The sequence below is a fragment of the Oncorhynchus masou genome, chromosome 12, assembly GCF_036934945.1.
Source record: "Oncorhynchus masou masou isolate Uvic2021 chromosome 12, UVic_Omas_1.1, whole genome shotgun sequence".
NCBI classification, from domain to species: Eukaryota; Metazoa; Chordata; class Actinopteri; order Salmoniformes; family Salmonidae; genus Oncorhynchus; species Oncorhynchus masou.
The window spans coordinates 16,910,727-16,928,648 of record NC_088223.1 but is presented as its reverse complement, the minus strand read 5'-3'; the positions used below and the strand labels follow the sequence as shown (position 1 = coordinate 16,928,648).

Here is a 17,922-nt window from a genome sequence, read left to right as displayed (position 1 = left end):
AAAAACTTGAGTGATTGAGATGATGTCTTGACAAGACTCCATCGAAGAGTACAGAATGTTTGTTTTGCCAAATAAAATGTATTCTAGGATTATATTCATCCTGGATTACTGCTGGAATTTCCCTCTGAGTCACCTCACTGACTTTGTAAACCCATTTGCTTTGTTATGTTTGCCTTCAGTTCAGACAACTTAGACAGTGCACACATCCCTTGTATGTAAAATTTCACCAAGTCCATTTTGTTTGGAGTCAGTGTATTTTACAGCCTTCCTCCCTCCATTCCTTGTTTCCTTCCATTTATCAGCAGATCAATCTAATTGGACTACATAGGTGAAAAATTATAAAGTTGAGACCATGAGCTTTGGAGAGTGAATCACAGGAGGTTGGTGGCACCTTAATTGGGGAGAACGGGCTCGTGGTAATGACGAGCTGAATCAGTGGAATAGAATAATGATGCCAAAGTACTATCCTATATGGTGGACTATTAGACATTCACACCAGAGGAGGCTGCTGAGGGAAGAACGGCTCATAAATGGCCATTTGCATGAGCCACTCTCCCCTCAGCAGCCTCCTGTGGTGTGAATGTCTAATAGTCTACCATATTTTTACCTTTAATTAACTAGGCAAGTCAGTTAAGAACAAATTCTTACTTTCATTGACAGCCTAGGAACAGTGAGTTAACTGCCTTGTTCAGGGGCAGAATGACAGATTTTTATCTGGTCAGCTCTGGGATTCAATCTTGCAACCTTTCGGTTACCAGTCCAACACTCTAACCACTAGGCTACCTATTGGATATATTGGATACTCCTTTCGTATCAGTATTTCATTTGAGGAGGGAAGGCATACTTTGCAGAATCTGGGTACTCAATGATCAGAACTAGTAATCATACCCCAGTGCTTTGGCAGATGTTGTTGTGTTTTAGGATTGTGGGTGAAGACGATGGCGGCAGACTATATTCTCCCCCAGAGGAATATGACGAGTATAAAAGAACAGTGTTTCCCCATCGACTACACAGCAGGCTGTACGTGAGCTTTGGAAGGCCAGGGGGAATAGACTAAACTGATCGGCCCAGAGACACCTTGCTTCTGCACACACAGGTACACTTTAACAACATCATCCATCTCTAACACAACACTGATTGGTTCATTAAGAATTGTGCAGCCTCGAAAATGTAATAGCGCTATGGCCTCCTCAAAGAGGTCTGAATCTTTATGGCTGAGGAGGAGGTATGTTTACTCAGGAATTGCATGGTCAGTGGTTCAAGCATCACTCTAGCTATCCCTCTTAATCGCTACACTTGGGTTGAACCCCTCCAGATACAAACCACATCAGACAGACTTTGAGGAGGTTCCTTTTGGAAAGACCGATTGCGCTACCATGCTGGGTTTAAGGGTGACAGTGTTCCGCCTACCAGTACGCTCACCTGAACGGGTCGCAGCATGTACGCTGCAGCTGCAAGTTGCAGAGTGAAATCACAGAACAAATGAGTGGGAAATGAGTGTCTCTGTTGTCCCTCGCTGAGGCACTGAGGCATTGTTATAATATTCCTTCTATTCACCCAGCCTTCCAATTTGCTGTGTTAAAAGTAGTTGCTGAGTGTTGTATAGGATCAGGGTGAGGCTACATTGACCTACCTCTCATCTCTTTGTCCTCTCCTGTCCTCAGGCACTTCCTGCTCTGGGTTCCGGAGCCACCTACACCTGTGGGTGTGGCCATCCTTGCTCCGCCCACCAGACACTGGTGAAGACTAGGGTGCAACGGGAGGCCCGGGGTCGGCAGGGACTTTGCATACGCAGCCATGGGGGTATAATGGGGTTCAGCTCCCTGGCTGACAGGTACACTGGATGACAGGTACACTGCATGACAGGTACACTGGATGACAGCGGGGCAGGTGAGACCTCCAGGCAGCATCACAGACTCATTGACAAGAGAAAGGCACATGATGAATTACAGTATAGACATCTCAGTCTATCTAGGAGTATAATCTCAGCCGTAGATACACTATATGAGATGTCTAATTGTTACTCTTGACTAACTACGTGTGTGTGTGCGTCTGTGTGTGTGTGTGCGTCTGTGTGTGTGTGCGTCTGTGTGTGTGTGTGTGCGTGTGTGTATGTTTGCGTGTTTGCCCCACTTCTTTCTGTCCTGTTGTCTCAACATCCCGGAGCCTTCCAAGAGCATGTGTATGAGAAAGCCTGTGGACCTACAGTACAGGTCAGAACCCGACCTAGCTATAGGAGACTTTGGGGGACATCATTACGACTGTTTTCTTTGGAATGTCGAGCCTCAGAAGCACAAATTTCTTATGTACGCGATTTGGAAGGATGGCCAAGCGAGACTCTGAAATCTATAGATCAGTGTTTTCCAACCCTCTCCTCGGGCCTCCCCCCAGACATTTCACATTTTTGTTTTACCCCTAAACTGGCACACCTCATTTAATTAGTCAAAGGCTTGATGATTAGTTGACTTATTGAATCAGGTATGCCAGTTTAGGATTAAAACAAAACAAAAATTGTGTCCGAGGGGGCCCGAGGAGAGGGTTGGGAAACCCTGTTATAGATCATATATATCCTATAGAGATCTTAAACAGATATTAAATTAGTCTCATTATAGATGTATTCCGTTCATTTAATGGTGCATGTTTCCCTCTGATGTGTAGAGTGTAGAACTCTGTGACCAGGGCTCTCTCTGACCTGAGGACCAGAGAGGAGGAACACATGGCCTACTTCGAGAGAGCTACCAGGAGAGGGAGAGTACAATTCTCTAATGAAACACTGGAGTGCAGCAGAGAACTGTAGAACACCGCTGTAAATATGGGAAAGAAGTGAAGTGTATACCAGAGTAGAGATCAAGGAAGCTGAGAGAATGAGTGAATGCCAAGAGTGTGCAAAGCTGTCATCAAAGCAAAAGAGTGGCTACTTTAAAGAATCTCAAATGTGAAATATATTTTGAGTTGATTAACACTTTTTTGGTTACTACATGATTCCATATGTGTTATCTCATAGTTTTGATGTCTTCACGATTATTCTACAATGTAGAAAATAGTAAAAATAAAGAAAAACCCTTGAATGAGTAGGTGTGTCCACATTTTTGACTCGTACTGTATGTAGTTGAATTTAGAGTGAGCAGTGCAAAACAGCAAATAACGGAACAATTAACTACAGATGCCACTTTTTGTTGTACAACAGATATCTTGTGATGCTGAATTACTCAGGCCTTGTTACCCTGACAAATAGAAAATATTACTTATTTTTTAAAGTGGCACTCAAATAAGCACATAACATGTAAATGAATGACTGAAAAATTGAATGTGATACTCATCCGGTTTCTGTATCCAGTGGTGATTTTATCAAGCAAACTAAAACATTTAGATTTTAGATGAATGCCAGCAAAGCCACTACACAACACTAAACAGTACATTACTTTCACTATAACGGTGACAAACGGTGCCCACAAACTGTTAAGGCATACATAAAGCTGTCCCAACAGCAGAATCCCAACAGCAGTCCCAACACATTACCACTGCTACACCTGGCTCTCAGCGGAGCCTAGTCTGGAAACAAAACAGTTCAGTCAGCCTCATTTTCTGCCTTTAAAAAAGCCCACAGCTGATATGTCTAAATTCTTTAAACAAATGTGGTTTCTACTGACAATTGAGATGTACAAACTATGGCATAAGGGGACAACGAGCGGATAAGAGGCAATCCGTAATTTCGATTAAGCTTTTAATGAGCGAGCTAGGACGGACGAAGTCAATATGACTATTTGTTCAGCACATTTAAAATGTACAGCGACAGAATTCAGAACATGGGCTGTTCTTACAGTATTCTCACTGTACACCAAGTCAGAACCGTATGATAAATAAAGGGGGCAAATAAGCAGATAATGAAAGCTCTTACAATATTTGATTATTACATTTCTCTAAAACAGGCTATAGACTACATGTGCACCACCAAGTGAGAACAGTAGGTGAAATTAAGAGGTGAAAAAGGGACCAAATTATTATGGTAAGGTACATGGGCTACTAACAGCATACTACACAACATATAGTGCCGTTGGAAAATACTCAGACCCCTTTACTTTTACTGTCACAATCGTCGTAAGAAGCAGACCAAAGCGCAGCGTGGTGTGAATCCATTCTTTTATTGAATGACGAAAAACACAAAGAACACTAAAACAAAACAACCGTGACGCTATGATAACAAGTGCTGACACAGGCAACTACACATAGACAATAACCCACGAAATACCCAAAGAAGATGGCTGCCTAAATATGGTTCCCAATCAGAGACAACGATAAACACTTGCCTCTAATTGAGAACCAATCTAGGCAGCCATAGACCAACATAAACACCTAGATGAAAACAACCCCATAAATCTACAAAAAAACCTAGAAAGTACAAACACCCTAGAATAAGACAAAAACACACATATCACCCATGTCACACCCTGACCTAACCAAAATAATAAAGAAAACAAAGAATACTAAGGTCAGGGCGTGACAGTTACAGCCTCATTGTAAAACATATTAAAACATATCCCATAAGGCGGCGCACAATTGGCCCAGCGTCGTCCGGGTTCGGCAGGTGTAGGCTGTTATTGTAAATAAGAATTTGTTCTTAACTGACTTGCCTAGTGAAATAAAGGTTAAATAAATAAATAAACAAAAACAAAAACAAAACCTGTATTTGGGGAGTATCTCCCATTCTTCTCTGCAGATCCTTTCAAGCTTTGTCAGGTTGGATGGGGAGCGTTGCTGCACAGCTATTTTCAGGTCTATCCGGAGATGTTCGATGGGGTTCAAGTCCGGGCTGTGGCTGGGCCACTCAGGGACATTCAGAGACTTGTCCCGAAGCCACTTCTGCGTTGTCTTGGCTGTGTGCTTAGGGTCGTTGTTCTGTTTGAAGGTGAACCTTTGCCCCAGTCTGAGGTCATAACGGCTCTGGAGCAGGTTTTCATCAAGGATCTCTCTGTACATTGCTCTGTTCATCTTTCCCTTGATCCTGACTAGTCTCACGGTCCCTGCTGCTGAAAAACATCCCCACAGCATGATGCTGCCACCACCAGGCTTCACCGTAGAGACGGTGCCAGGTTTCCTCCAGATGTGAAGCTTGGCATTCAGGCCAAAGATTTGAATCTTGGTTTCATTAGACCAGACCATCTTGTTTCTCATGGTCTGAGAGTCTTTGGGTGACTTGTGGGAAACTCCAAGCGGGCTGTCATGTGCCTTTTACTGAGGAGTGGCTTCCGTCTGGTCACTCTACCATAAAGGCCTGATTGGTGGAGTCCTGCAGAGATCGTTTTCCTTCTGGAAGGTTTCTGGAGCTCTGTCAGAGTTACCATCGGGTTCTTGGTCTCTTCCCTGACCAAGGCCCTTCTCCCCCTGATTGCTCAGTTTGGCCGGGCAGCCAGATCTAGAAAGAGTCTTGGTGGTTCCAAGCTTCTTCCATTTAAGAATGATGGAGGCCACTGTGTTTTTGGGGTCCTTCAATGCTACAGAATTTTTTTGGTACCCTTCCCCAGATCGGTACCTCAACACAATCCTGTCTCTGAGGTCTACGGACAATTCCTTCGACCTAATGGCTTGGTTTTTTCTCTGACATGCATTGTCAACTGTGGGACCTTATATAGACAGGTGTGTGTCTTTTCAAATCATGTCCAATCAATTGAATCTACCACAGGTGGACTCAAATCAAGTTGTCGAAACATCTCAAGGAGGATCAATGGAAACATCATGTGCCTGAGCTCTCGTAGCAAAGGGTCTGAATACTTATGTAAATAAGGTATTTCAGTTTTTCTGTAAAATTGGTAAATGTGCAAAAATGTCTATAAACCTGTTTTCGCTTTGTCATTACGAGGTACTGTCTGTAGATTGCTGAGGACATTTTTTAAATTTAATCCGTTTTAGAATAAGCCTGTAATTTAACAAAATGTGGAAAAAGTAAAGGTTCCTGAATACTTTCCGAAGGCACTGTACTGTACACTTAGTATTACTTTCTTAGCTACAGTATAATATCTCCCTGGCATATTACATCATTTATGCAGCAGCATACAATACATTTTTGGACTCATCTTGTTGTGCTGTGCTCACTTGAACAGGAAGGTGGCGCGGCGGTCCTTCGTGAGCAAATTTGTCATCAAAGTCTGGCATTCTCCGGATTTTTGGTGCTTTCAAGACAACTGGGAACTTGGAATTAAACAAGGTCGAATCATGATGATGTTAGTGATTTTTTGGTCAGAGGTCTAGAAAGAGGCCCGAGTTCCCGACTTGCAATTCCGAGTTTGATGACCATTCAAAACGTATTTTCCCAGTCAGAGCTAGTTTTTTTCAGAGTTCATGCTGGATTGACAGCATGGCCAATGTTGAATTTATCCTTTTAAGCTTGGAAAATGACCCTTAACCCAGACTTCGAACCATAAACCCACTCCACTGAATAGCAGGCTAGTGATTGCTTTGCAATGCTTGCAGTTAGCCACTAATTCCTTCCAAACCACTCATTGTTGAATTTGCAATTTCCAACTTGTTGTGTAATGTTTATGTCCAATGGCCAAGGAGCACCGATACGTTTTATATATAATTTGTCAAATTATTTCACTTCATGTGATAAGGATTAAAACGCAATTGCCAGATTGTCGACTTTATTCATGATGATGACTGCTAGCTAAGATTTTGAAAGTATGATGTTGACATGATCAGTCCAATCAAAGCAACTGTAGTTATAACGTGATTTGACGTCATTTTATCTGTGACCAATGACCTTGAGCCTTCTTGGACGGACACTTCTAATGTAACTCTATGGCAGCACCCAAGGGACCTAAATTTGGCGGTGACGTAGTGTCCCCATGAGTAGCAGAACATTGAGCCAATCATGGCGCAACAAGAGAACATTACCCAATCACGGCGCAACTAGAGAACATTACCAAACCCTGCACTCCTTATTTTCCTCTGGCTGCCCCACCACAGAAGCACAGAACTAGTCTGAAACACCTGCATTTTGGAGCTGCTTACTCAAGAAAGCAAAAAAGATAAGTTTGTATGTGGCTTTATTAACTAAATTAACTCAAGAAAATAGCTGTGTAACCGAAGGCATCTGCAAACCCTGATCTGTTTCACCTGTCCTTGTGCTTGTTTCCACCCCCATTCAGGTGCCGCTCATCTTCCCCATTATCCCCTGGGTACTTATACCTGTGCTTTACGTCTGTCTATGCCAGTTCGTTTTGTTCGTTCAAACCTACCAACGGTTTCCCTTGCGCCTGTCTTTACTATTGTCCCTGTTTTCTAGTATCCTGTTGTTTTTTTACCATTCCTGCCTACCCTGACCCTGCTTGCTGGCCTGTACCTTTGCCTCTACTCTGGATTACCGACCTCTGCCTGACCTGACCATGAGCTCGCCTGTCTGCACCTGGGTCATACCTGAAACGTGATAATACAAACTGGCCATGACTGTCCCAGCAGACTTGGACCAGCTCTGCTATGCCATCTCCTCCTAAGGAGCCACCATTGGTGGGCATGATGAGTTGCTTCGCGCTCTGATAAAAGGGTTCCGGGCTTGGCCCGAACATTAATGTGTCCAAGCATTGGACACATTACAGGAGCAATTCCGTGGGTTGTCTACTAGACAGTCTACCACAACGGTAATCTACCAGCCCTTCAGTAACCCGGCTGGTAGCAGCACCGTCATGCCGGTTTCCCAAGAAAGCCCGCTTACCTCCCCCGGAGCGCTACGATGGAGAGTCGGGCACGTATCGGGAGTTTCTCGCTTAGTGTTCCCTCGTTATGGGGCTTCACCTTACCTCCCCCGGAGCGCTGCGATGGAGAGTCGGGCACGTATCGGGAGTTTCTCGCTTAGTGTTCCCTCGTTATGGGGCTTCACCTTACCTCCCCCGGAGCGCTGCGATGGAGAGTCGGGCACGTATCGGGAGTTTCTCGCTCAGTGTTCCCTCGTTATGGGGCTTCACCTTACCTCCCCCGGAGCGCTTCGATGGATAGTCGGGCACGTATCGGGAGTTTCTCGCTCAGTGTTCCCTCGTTATGGGGCTTCACCTTACCTCCCCCTGAGCGCTGCGATGGAGAGTCGGGCACGTATCGGGAGTTTCTCGCTCAGTGTTCCCTCGTTATGGGGCTTCACCTTACCTCCCCCGGAGCGCTGCGATGGAGAGTCGGGCACGTATCGGGAGTTTCTCGCTCAGTGTTCCCTCGTTATGGGGCTTCACCTTACCTCCCCGGAGCGCTGCGATGGAGAGTCGGGCACGTATCGGGAGTTTCTCGCTCAGTGTTCCCTCGTTATGGGGCTTCACCTTACCTCCCCGGAGCGCTTCGATGGAGAGTCGGGCACGTATCGGGAGTTTCTCGCTCAGTGTTCCCTCGTTATGGGGCTTCACCTTACCTCCCCCGGAGCGCTTCGATGGAGAGTCGGGCACGTATCGGGAGTTTCTCGCTCAGTGTTCCTCGTTATGGGGCTTCACCTTACCTCCCCTGGAGCGCTGCGATGGAGAGTCGGGCACGTATCGGGAGTTTCTCGCTCAGTGTTCCCTCGTTATGGGGCTTCACCTTACCTCCCCCGGAGCGCTTCGATGGAGAGTCGGGCACGTATCGGGAGTTTCTCGCTCAGTGTTCCCTCGTTATGGGGCTTCACCTTACCTCCCCTGGAGCGCTGCGATGGAGAGTCGGGCACGTATCGGGAGTTTCTCGCTCAGTGTTCCCTCGTTATGGGGCTTCACCTTACCTCCCCCGGAGCGCTTCGATGGAGAGTCGGGCACATATCGGGAGTTTCTCGCTCAGTGTTCCCTCGTTATGGGGCTTCACCTTACCTCCCCTGGAGCGCTGCGATGGAGAGTCGGGCACGTATCGGGAGTTTCTCGCTCAGTGTTCCCTCGTTATGGGGCTTCACCTTACCTCCCCCGGAGCGCTTCGATGGAGAGTCGGGCACGTATCGGGAGTTTCTCGCTCAGTGTTCCCTCGTTATGGGGCTTCACCTTACCTCCCCCGGAGCGCTTCGATGGAGAGTCGGGCACGTATCGGGAGTTTCTCGCTCAGTGTTCCCTCGTTATGGGGCTTCACCTTACCTCCCCCGGAGCGCTGCGATGGAGAGTCGGGCACGTATCGGGAGTTTCTCGCTCAGTGTTCCCTCGTTATGGGGCTTCACCTTTCCTCCCCCGCGGGCCACTATAAGATAGCGTACCTCATCACACTGATGTCCGGGAAGGCCGTAGCCCAGGGGAGGGAACAACAGTCGGCATTATGCTTCAGTCTGGAGGGTTTTGTGGCGGAGGTTCCTCCAAGAGCCTCCAAAGACTGCTGATTTACTTCTTCCCAAGCTGATGCAGCTCGGGCAGGGTTAGGCTGTCTACCGCCGAACGCGTACGCGGACTTAACCCCCAGATGGTCATTGTGTCTCCCTGTCTCTTCAAGAGACCTAGCTCATTTGAAGGAATGAATACTCTGGTGGGTCCTAAGGACAATTTTGCTTCTCCCCTTACTCGCCACCCTGCTGTGGGGTGACCAGTCGAAGTACTTATCGACTCGGGGGCCGATATGAGTCTTATGGATGTTACCCTGGCGTCCGACCTGGGCATCCCCACTCAACCTCTCTCCATTCCCTTGGATGTTAGAGCGCTAGACGGGCGGTCTATAGGCCGGGTCACCCACCATACCACCCCCATCAACCTACGAGTGTCAGGGAACCACAGTGAGATGATCCAGTTCCTGCTAATTGAGTCTTGGGATTCTCTTGGCTCCAGCGACACAATCCCTCGCTTGACTGGTCTACTGGTGCCATCTATAGCACACCACTATAGCCCCACGGCTACACCCACTGAAGCCGAGACCTTCCCCCTCGTTCCAAGATCATTAGCCCCTCTGCTGTCCGTCCTCTGTTGCCCCATACCCTCCGTATACTTCCTACCTTTTCTCTGTATAGAATTAAAACTCCACAGCCCTTTGTCTCATGTTTCCAGGCCCACCTCTCTCTCCCGTCACATTGATGGCCAAATGGCGTACATGGTGAGATGCCTCCTGAAGGTTCGACCTCGGGGCAGGGGTTTCCAGTACTTAGTTGACTGGGAGGGTTATGGCCCGGAGGAGAGGTGCTGGGTCTCCGCTAGGGACATCCTGGACCCAGGCCTCATCTCTGAGTTACAATGCTGGCACCCCGCTCAACCAGGAATGCCCAGGTAGGACGCCAGGTGGCATCCCTAGAGGGTGGGGTACTGTCACTCCCTGATCTTTCAGCTGTCCTTGTGCTTGTCTCCATCTTCCCCATTATCCCCTGGGTACTTATACCTGTGTTTTCTGTCTTTGCCAGTTCATTTTGTTCATTCAAACCTACCAGCATTTTCCCTTGCTCCTATCTTTGCTACAGTCCCTGTTTTCTAGTTTCCCAGTTTTTGACCGTTCCTGCCTGCCGGCCTGTACCTTTGCCACTACTAGATTACCGACCTCTTCCTAACCTGACTCGGAGCTCACCTGCTGTTCCGCTGCCTTACACCCTCTCTGGATTATTGACCCCTGCCTGCCTTGACCTGTCGTTTGCCTGCCCCTGTTTAAAGAATAAACTTTTGCTTCTTTAACACTGTCTGCACCTGAAACGTGATAGTATCATCAAGAGGAAGCTCATCCACCAAACCAACCGGCCCACCAACCACCTCCCTATCCAGTAAGAAAACTACCAAATAATCAAACAAACTGGAAAGAACTAACCATAAGCTAACACACAACGTGCTTAGGTTGAGGCACTATTCCAAATAGATAATAATATAATTGTAATAGATAATGAAAAACCATTATGACCAAACAGTCTCATCTGGGGATAATGATCTCAAGATCATCACAAGGTGTTTCTGATGTTTCCAAGTTCGATTCAGAATAAAGTTTGAAAGCCATGTTTAGTCTTAAACTTACCCGCCTCCCACTTCAGCCTCATTCTCCGTTTTTTTCTTGTTGTCTTCATTTGATAGTTTCACCTTACAAAATAACACTGTCTCTACCTGCACCACAGGGGGTTGGTGGCACCTTATTTGGGGAGGATGGACTCATGTTAATGAGTGGAATGGTATCAAATGGTTTGATGCCATTCCATTTGTTCCGTTCCAGCCATTATTAAGAGCCGTCATACCCCTCAGCAGCCTTCACTGACCTGCACTGTACTGTTCAAAACCAGGATATGGAGAATGCATTCATTTTATTGATCATGGTTATCAGGATGCCGTACTCCAGTCCATAGGGGCGGTATTGTCTACTCAATATCCCAAGATTTGTGTCCCAAATGTCACCCTATTCCCTATATAGATCACTACTTATGAACAAAGCCCATAGCCTTACATAGGGCCCTATGGCCTCTGGTTAAAAGTAGTGCACTATATAGGGAATAGGGTGCCATTTGGGACACAAATCTTGGGATATTGATCTGTTCATTACTTTGGAATCTACACTATATAGAAAAGTTTCTACATAAAATGTAGAATTCCTACAGTTTGCCGCTGTATATACATTAGGTAGACCACATGCATACTCTACATACAAAATATCTCATACTGTTTCTCTAAATAGATCACACAGACCAGTTGATGACGAATCCACACACAGCTCTGGAAATATTTCAAAGATTCAATGACACACAAATGTGATAAACAGAATAAAATGAAAATTATACTGTATTTCAGAAGAGCCACCGTGACAATACAGTTAATTTCAATATGCAGATAGATGTTAGGATTAATGAATCTAATTATTCTCGGCAGATCAGTGTTAATGAAAATAGGTTTAATCCAAAGTTTAAATGGAGAAACAATCAATGTTCCTTTGCAGGCAACATTTAAGGTTTTAGTAAAGATTCAGATTAACGAGGATCTCAACAACACAGACGCCCACTGAAATGTTCTCTACTTTTCAGGCGTGGGGCCAAGTCACACTGGATCAATCTCTGATTGGTGCGGCTGCAACACTGAACATGGTCACGTGTCCGTGTGTCGTCATCCTGGCAGTCACCTGTTTAGTTGTGTCTCTCGTGTGTGTGTGTTGAACAGGTGTTAGTGGAGGGTAGTGGGGTGGGGGTGTTAGTGGGATGGTATGGTTGCACCTGTGTCCTCCTGGTGTGGGACCGAAGAGGAAGCCGGTGGAAGGGATCCTGTCTGAAAGCTGCCACTTTGATTTAATGTGTGTGATGACAGGAATATCCACCACACACACACACACACACACACACACACACACACACACACACACACACACACACACACACACACACACACACACACACACACACACACACACACACACACACACACACACACACACACACACACACACACAGAGAGAGAGAGAGAAAGAGATGTTTCTCTTCTTATGAATAAAAATCACAGAATAAGTGTCACGCCCTGGTCGAAGTATATTGTGTTTGTCTTCATTTATTTGGTCAGGCCAGGGTGTGACATGGGTATTTTGTATGTGGTGTGTTTGTATTGGGATTGTAGCTTAGTGGGGTGTTCTAGTTAAGTCTATGGCTGTCTGAAGTGGTTCTCAATCAGAGGCAGGTGTTTATCGTTGTCTCTGACTGGGAACCATATTTAGGCAGCTATATTCATTGAGTGTTTCGTGGGTGATTGTCCTTAGTGTCCTAATGTCCTTGTTCTGTGTTAGTTTACACAAGTATAGGCTGTTTCCGTTTTCGTTACGTTCATCACATTTATTGTTTTGTAGTGTTTGTGTTTAGTGTGTGTTGTCATTAAACATGAATCGTAATCTCAAAGCCACATTTTGGTCCGCTTCTCCTTCACCAGAGGAAAACCATAACAGAATCACCCACCACAACAGGACCAAGCGGCGTGTCAACAGGCAGCAGCAGCAGGAGCAACAAAATAGGGATTTCTGGACTTGGGAGGAGATCCTAGACGGAGAAGGTCCCTGGGCACAGCCTGGAGAATATCGTCGCCCCAAGGAAGAACTGGAGGCGACGAAAGCGGAGAGGCGCTGGTATGAGGAGGCAGCACGGCGACGCGGATGGAAGCCCGAGAGTCAGCCCCAAACATTTCTTGGGGTGGGGGCTCACAGGGAGTATGGCGACGCTAGGTAGGAGACCTACGCCAACTTCCTGTGGTTACCGGGGGGCTAGAGAGACCGGGCAGGCACCGTGTTATGCTGTGGTGCGCATGGTGTCTCCAATGCGGGTGCATAGGCCAGTGCGGTATATTCCAGCTCCGCGTATCGGCCGGGCTAGGTTGAGCGTCGAGCCAAATGCCATGAAGCCGGCTCTACGCATCTGGTCCCCAGTGCGTCTCCTTGGGCGAGCTTACATCGCACCAGCCTTGAGCACGGTGACCCCGGTTCGCCTGCATAGCCCAGTGCGGGCTAATCCACCTCGCCGCACTGGCAGAGCGACCGGGAGTATTCAACCAGGTAAGGTTGAACAGGCTCGGTGCTCAAGAGCTCCAGTGCGCCTGCACGGTCCGGTCTACCCAGTACCACCTCCACGCACCAGCCCTCCGGTGGCAGCTCCCCGCACCAGGCTTCCTGTGCGTGTCCTCTGCCCAGTACCACCAGTGCCAGCACCACGCATCAGGCCTACAGTGCGCCTCACCTCTCCAGCGCTGCCAGAGCGTTCCTCCTCTCCTGCGCTGCTGGAGTCTCCCGCCTGTTTAGCGCTGCCAGAGCCTTCCGCCTCTACAGCGCTGCCGGAGTCTCCTGCCTGTTTAGCGCAGCCAGATCTGCCAGCCTGCAAGGAGCTGCCAGAGCTGCCAGTCTGCATGGAGCAGCCAGAGTTGCCAGTCTGCAAGAAGCCGCCGGAGCTGCCAGTCTGCATGGAGCTGCCAGAGTTGCCAGTCTGCAAGAAGCTGCCAGAGCCGTCAGTCAGTATGGAGCAGCCAGAGCCGCCAGTCAGCATGGAGCAGCCAGAGCCGCCAGTCAGCATGGAGCAGCCAGAGCCGCCAATCAGCATGGAGCAGCCAGATCCGTCAGTCTGCCAGGATCCGCCAGTCAGTCAGACTCTTCTAGATCTGCCAGTCAGCCAGACTCTTCTAGATCTGCCAGTCAGCCAGACTCTTCCAGATCCGCCAGTCAGCCAGACTCTTCCAGATCCGCCAGTCAGCCAGACTCTTCCAGATCCGCCAGTCAGCCAGACTCTTCCAGATCCGCCAGTCAACCAGACTCTTCCAGATCCGCCAGTCAGCCAGGATCTACCAGAACCGCCAGCCAGCCAGGATCTGCCAGATCCAACTACCTGCCTGAGCTTCCTCTCAGTGCTGAGCTTCCCCTCAGTGCTGAGCTTCCCCTCAGTGCTGAGCTTCCCTTCAGTCCCGAGCTGCCCCTCAGTCCCGAGCTGCCCCTCAGTCCCGAGCTGCCCCTCAGTCCAGTGGGGTTCTGGGTGAGGACTACTAGGCCATGGTCGGCGGCGAGGGTGGACTATCCAAGGACGCGAGGAGGAGGGACTAAGACTTTGATAGAGTGGGGTCCACGTTCCGCGCCGGAGCCGCCACCATGGACAGACGCCCACCCGGACCCTCCCCTATGGTTTTTGGTGTGCGTCCGGGAGTCCTCACCTTAGGGGGGGGGGTTCTGTCACGCCCTGGTCGAAGTATATTGTGTTTGTCTTCATTTATTTGGTCAGGCCAGGGTGTGACATGGGTTTTTTGTATGTGGTGTGTTTGTATTGGGATTGTAGCTTAGTGGGGTGTTCTAGTTAAGTCTATGGCTGTCTGAAGTGGTTCTCAATCAGAGGCAGGTGTTTATCACAAGTATAGGCTGTTTCCGTTTTCGTTACGTTCATCACATTTATTGTTTTGTAGTGTTTGTGTTTAGTGTGTTTGTCATTAAACATGAATCGTAATCTACACGCCGCATTTTGGTCCGCTTCTCCTTCACCAGAGGAAAACCGTAACAATAAGACTACTTGACCTAACATCAACATAATGTGCCTGTCCACATCACAAACTTAAGGGAAAGAGCGAGAGAGAGAAAAAGAGAGAGAAGCAAGTTATTTTGGAACAGGGGAGGAGCTACAAAATGAGTCTGGCATGGCTCGGCCTACCCTGTTAAGTGTAATTGTCTCGCCATAGCAACCCTACTCGTGGCTGAAAGCTAATTGGTGAGTATTGACTTTGGTCATCAACTGAAGAAGAGAATGACTACTTCTACTCCCTTATTGCCATGGGAACCACAACCATTTTTGATTGACAAGGCCCTTCACCTGGAAACAGACAGCAACAATAAAAGATGAAAAGGGTAATTACTCAGAAGGTAAACACTCCATAGAACACGACACGCTGTAACATGCAGGTTTAATTGGAGACATTTTAACATGGAGAGGGAAAGCTCAGGGAAATAATTGTGACGTGTTGTTTGGATGGTTCGAAGAGTGCAACATCAATTATAAGAACAGTTAAGACTAGACAGTCAGCATAAAACAAGTCATAATACGTGAAACATCCACCATCTCACTAACCAATGATCATCAACTCCAATGTTCCACTCTTACAGAATTAAAGAACCTCATGAGGTGAGGCAACACACAATTAATCAAAGCATTGCTTTGAACAATTCAGCCCAAATCCCAAATCTTAGGAGGGACGGGTCCATTTTCTGTCCTAATCTATTTCCTATTCTGAGGAAACAGACCAACATGGCCATCTCAACATTGTAGGGACAGGATGATTTTAAGTTTTACAATGCTTTCTCTGTCTAAGAAACATCAAAAATGCTGTAATTTCATGGGTAGCTGTTTGTCTTTAGTTTGTTGTTCACCGCCTCTGTTTTCAGGATGTTTGAAGGATATGAGAATAGATGGAGATAGGGGGTGGAGGATCGGGTTGCAGGTAGCCTAGCGGTTAAGAACGTTGATCAACAACCAATTTGACAGCGCTTGAAGAATTTTGAAGAGAGTAATGGGCCAATGTTGCACAATCCAGGTGTGGAAAGCTCTTAGAGACTTACCCAGAAAGACTCACAGCTGGAATTATTGACGAGGGAGTGTGAATACTTATGTAAATGAGATATTTCTGTATTTCACTTCCAATAAATTAGCAAAAATGTCTAAAAACATGTTCTCACTTTGTCATTACGGGGTATTGAGTGTAAGATGGGTGAGAGAAAAAATGATTTAATCCATTTTGAATTCAGGCTGTAACACAACAAAATGTGGAATCAGTCAAGGGGTATGAATACTTTCTGAAGGCAATGTATCCCTAATTGCTCCTGTAAATCGCTCTGAATAAGAGCGTCTGCTAAATGACTCAAATGTAAATGTAAAAAAATGGGATGGAGGGATGGAGGAAAAGAGTGAAGGAATGATGAGGACTAAATGAGTGTATCGTTTATTCACTGCGTTCTGGAGTGAATGATGAGGACTAAAGGAGTGTATCGTTTATTCACTGCATTCTGAAGTTAAAGAGAACGCTACATCGTCAAGCTGTGTAAAAACAGTGGCTGACTACCAAAGATCATTTCTTCCCCTGCGCTTCATCAAACTACACACACACACACACACACACACACACACACACACACACACACACACACACACACACACACACACACACACACACACACACACACACACACACACACACACACACACACACACACACACACACACAGATCCCCCAAAACTCCCACAACACTCCTAGTATGCACAGCCAGGTCGTTCAAGATTGATTTAAGAATTGGACATCTATCCATGTCCTGAGGATGTCGGGAAATGCCTTAAAAACTGGCCGCTAGGGGCAACAGTGGCTTGGGTTTTGACAGGGGTGGTGGATAGGCATAATCCCATGAACCTGGATCTCATGACTCTGGATCAGAAGGTTACGTTTTCGATCCCAGTCGTGGACACTGGTTTTAACCCTATCCCACACCTTAACCCTTATCATAACCATTCAGAATGACTGCCTAAACTTAACATTTGAACCCTTTCCGAACTTTAACCCTTACCTTAACCATTCAGAATGAATGCCTAAACGTAACCCTTAACTTAAAAATGTTACATTTGGAGAAATGTGAAGATACAGAGCAGCAGGAGCAACAAAAACACTTGGGAATTTGATCTTAGGAGAATGTGGATGAGAATTCTGCAGTGAGACTGTGAGAGCTTGTTGAATATGGAAAAACTGTGTATGACTGAAGGCCAAAACCAACATACACCCTTCAGTTCTACTCAGACAATCAAGGTAGCATCTCAACAGTTGGAAAACAAGGACCAGGTAGAAACATTCAAGTAGCAGGAAGGAAGTATGATTATGCAACCTCTGATTGGAGGTGATACTCAAACATGTAGAGACACACAATCAATGGATATGATGCTCTCTGACTTGAGATAGAGAAAAATGATAGAGTGAGACAGAGGGAGAGAGAGAGAGAACGTAAGGTAAAGGGAGAGGCAGAGTTGTGGGGAGAGAGAGAGACATAGAGAGGGAGAAAATGAGACAGAGAGAGAGTCAGCGCTAGACAGAAAGAGAGAGAGGGAGAGAAAAGGTGAAAGAATAGGGAATAGGGAGTCATTTGAGACGCATACTAAGCCTTCTCTCTCCTTAAAAACCTTTTACATTTTTTTTAAATAACAAGAAAGGAGAGTAACAGGAACAGGAAGAGATGTGGACATGAATAATTAAAAATACACAGTAACACACAAAGGAGAGAGGCGAGAATGAGGACAGGAATATGTAGAAGAGAAGAAGGAGACTTGAGAGAGTGATAAAGGTGTGAGTCACAGCATAAGGTTCTGTGTGTTTGTGCAGTCAAGTATAATAATGTTAGTGCTGGGAAGGACTAATGATTAGACCTCAATGTCAGCATCAGTGTGTGTGTGTGTGTGTGTGTGTGTGTGTGTGTGTGTGTGTGTGTGTGTGTGTGTGTGTGTGTGTGTGTGTGTGTGTGTGTGTGTGTGTGTGTGTGTGTGTTACGTCTGTCTGTCTGTGTGCGTTTTGTCAAGATTAAGGG

The 17,922-nt window shown here is 46.8% G+C and overlaps 1 protein-coding gene across 3 annotated transcripts in view; it reads right to left on the bottom strand.

The window, feature by feature from the left end:
* LOC135549611 (coiled-coil domain-containing protein 126-like) overlaps positions 1-17,922 on the bottom strand; it is a 49,067-nt gene that overhangs the window by 20,431 nt on the left and 10,714 nt on the right. The window contains exon 1 of one of the 3 annotated variants that reach the window (XM_064979729.1): positions 1,634-1,687. The exons of 1 other annotated variant lie outside the window; for it this stretch is intronic. The gene's annotated coding sequence lies outside the window, so the exon portion shown is untranslated. Of the gene's footprint in view, positions 1-1,422; positions 1,534-1,633; positions 1,688-17,922 lie in introns of those variants that run through there. One more of the 3 variants, XM_064979732.1, reaches the window with a different exon arrangement.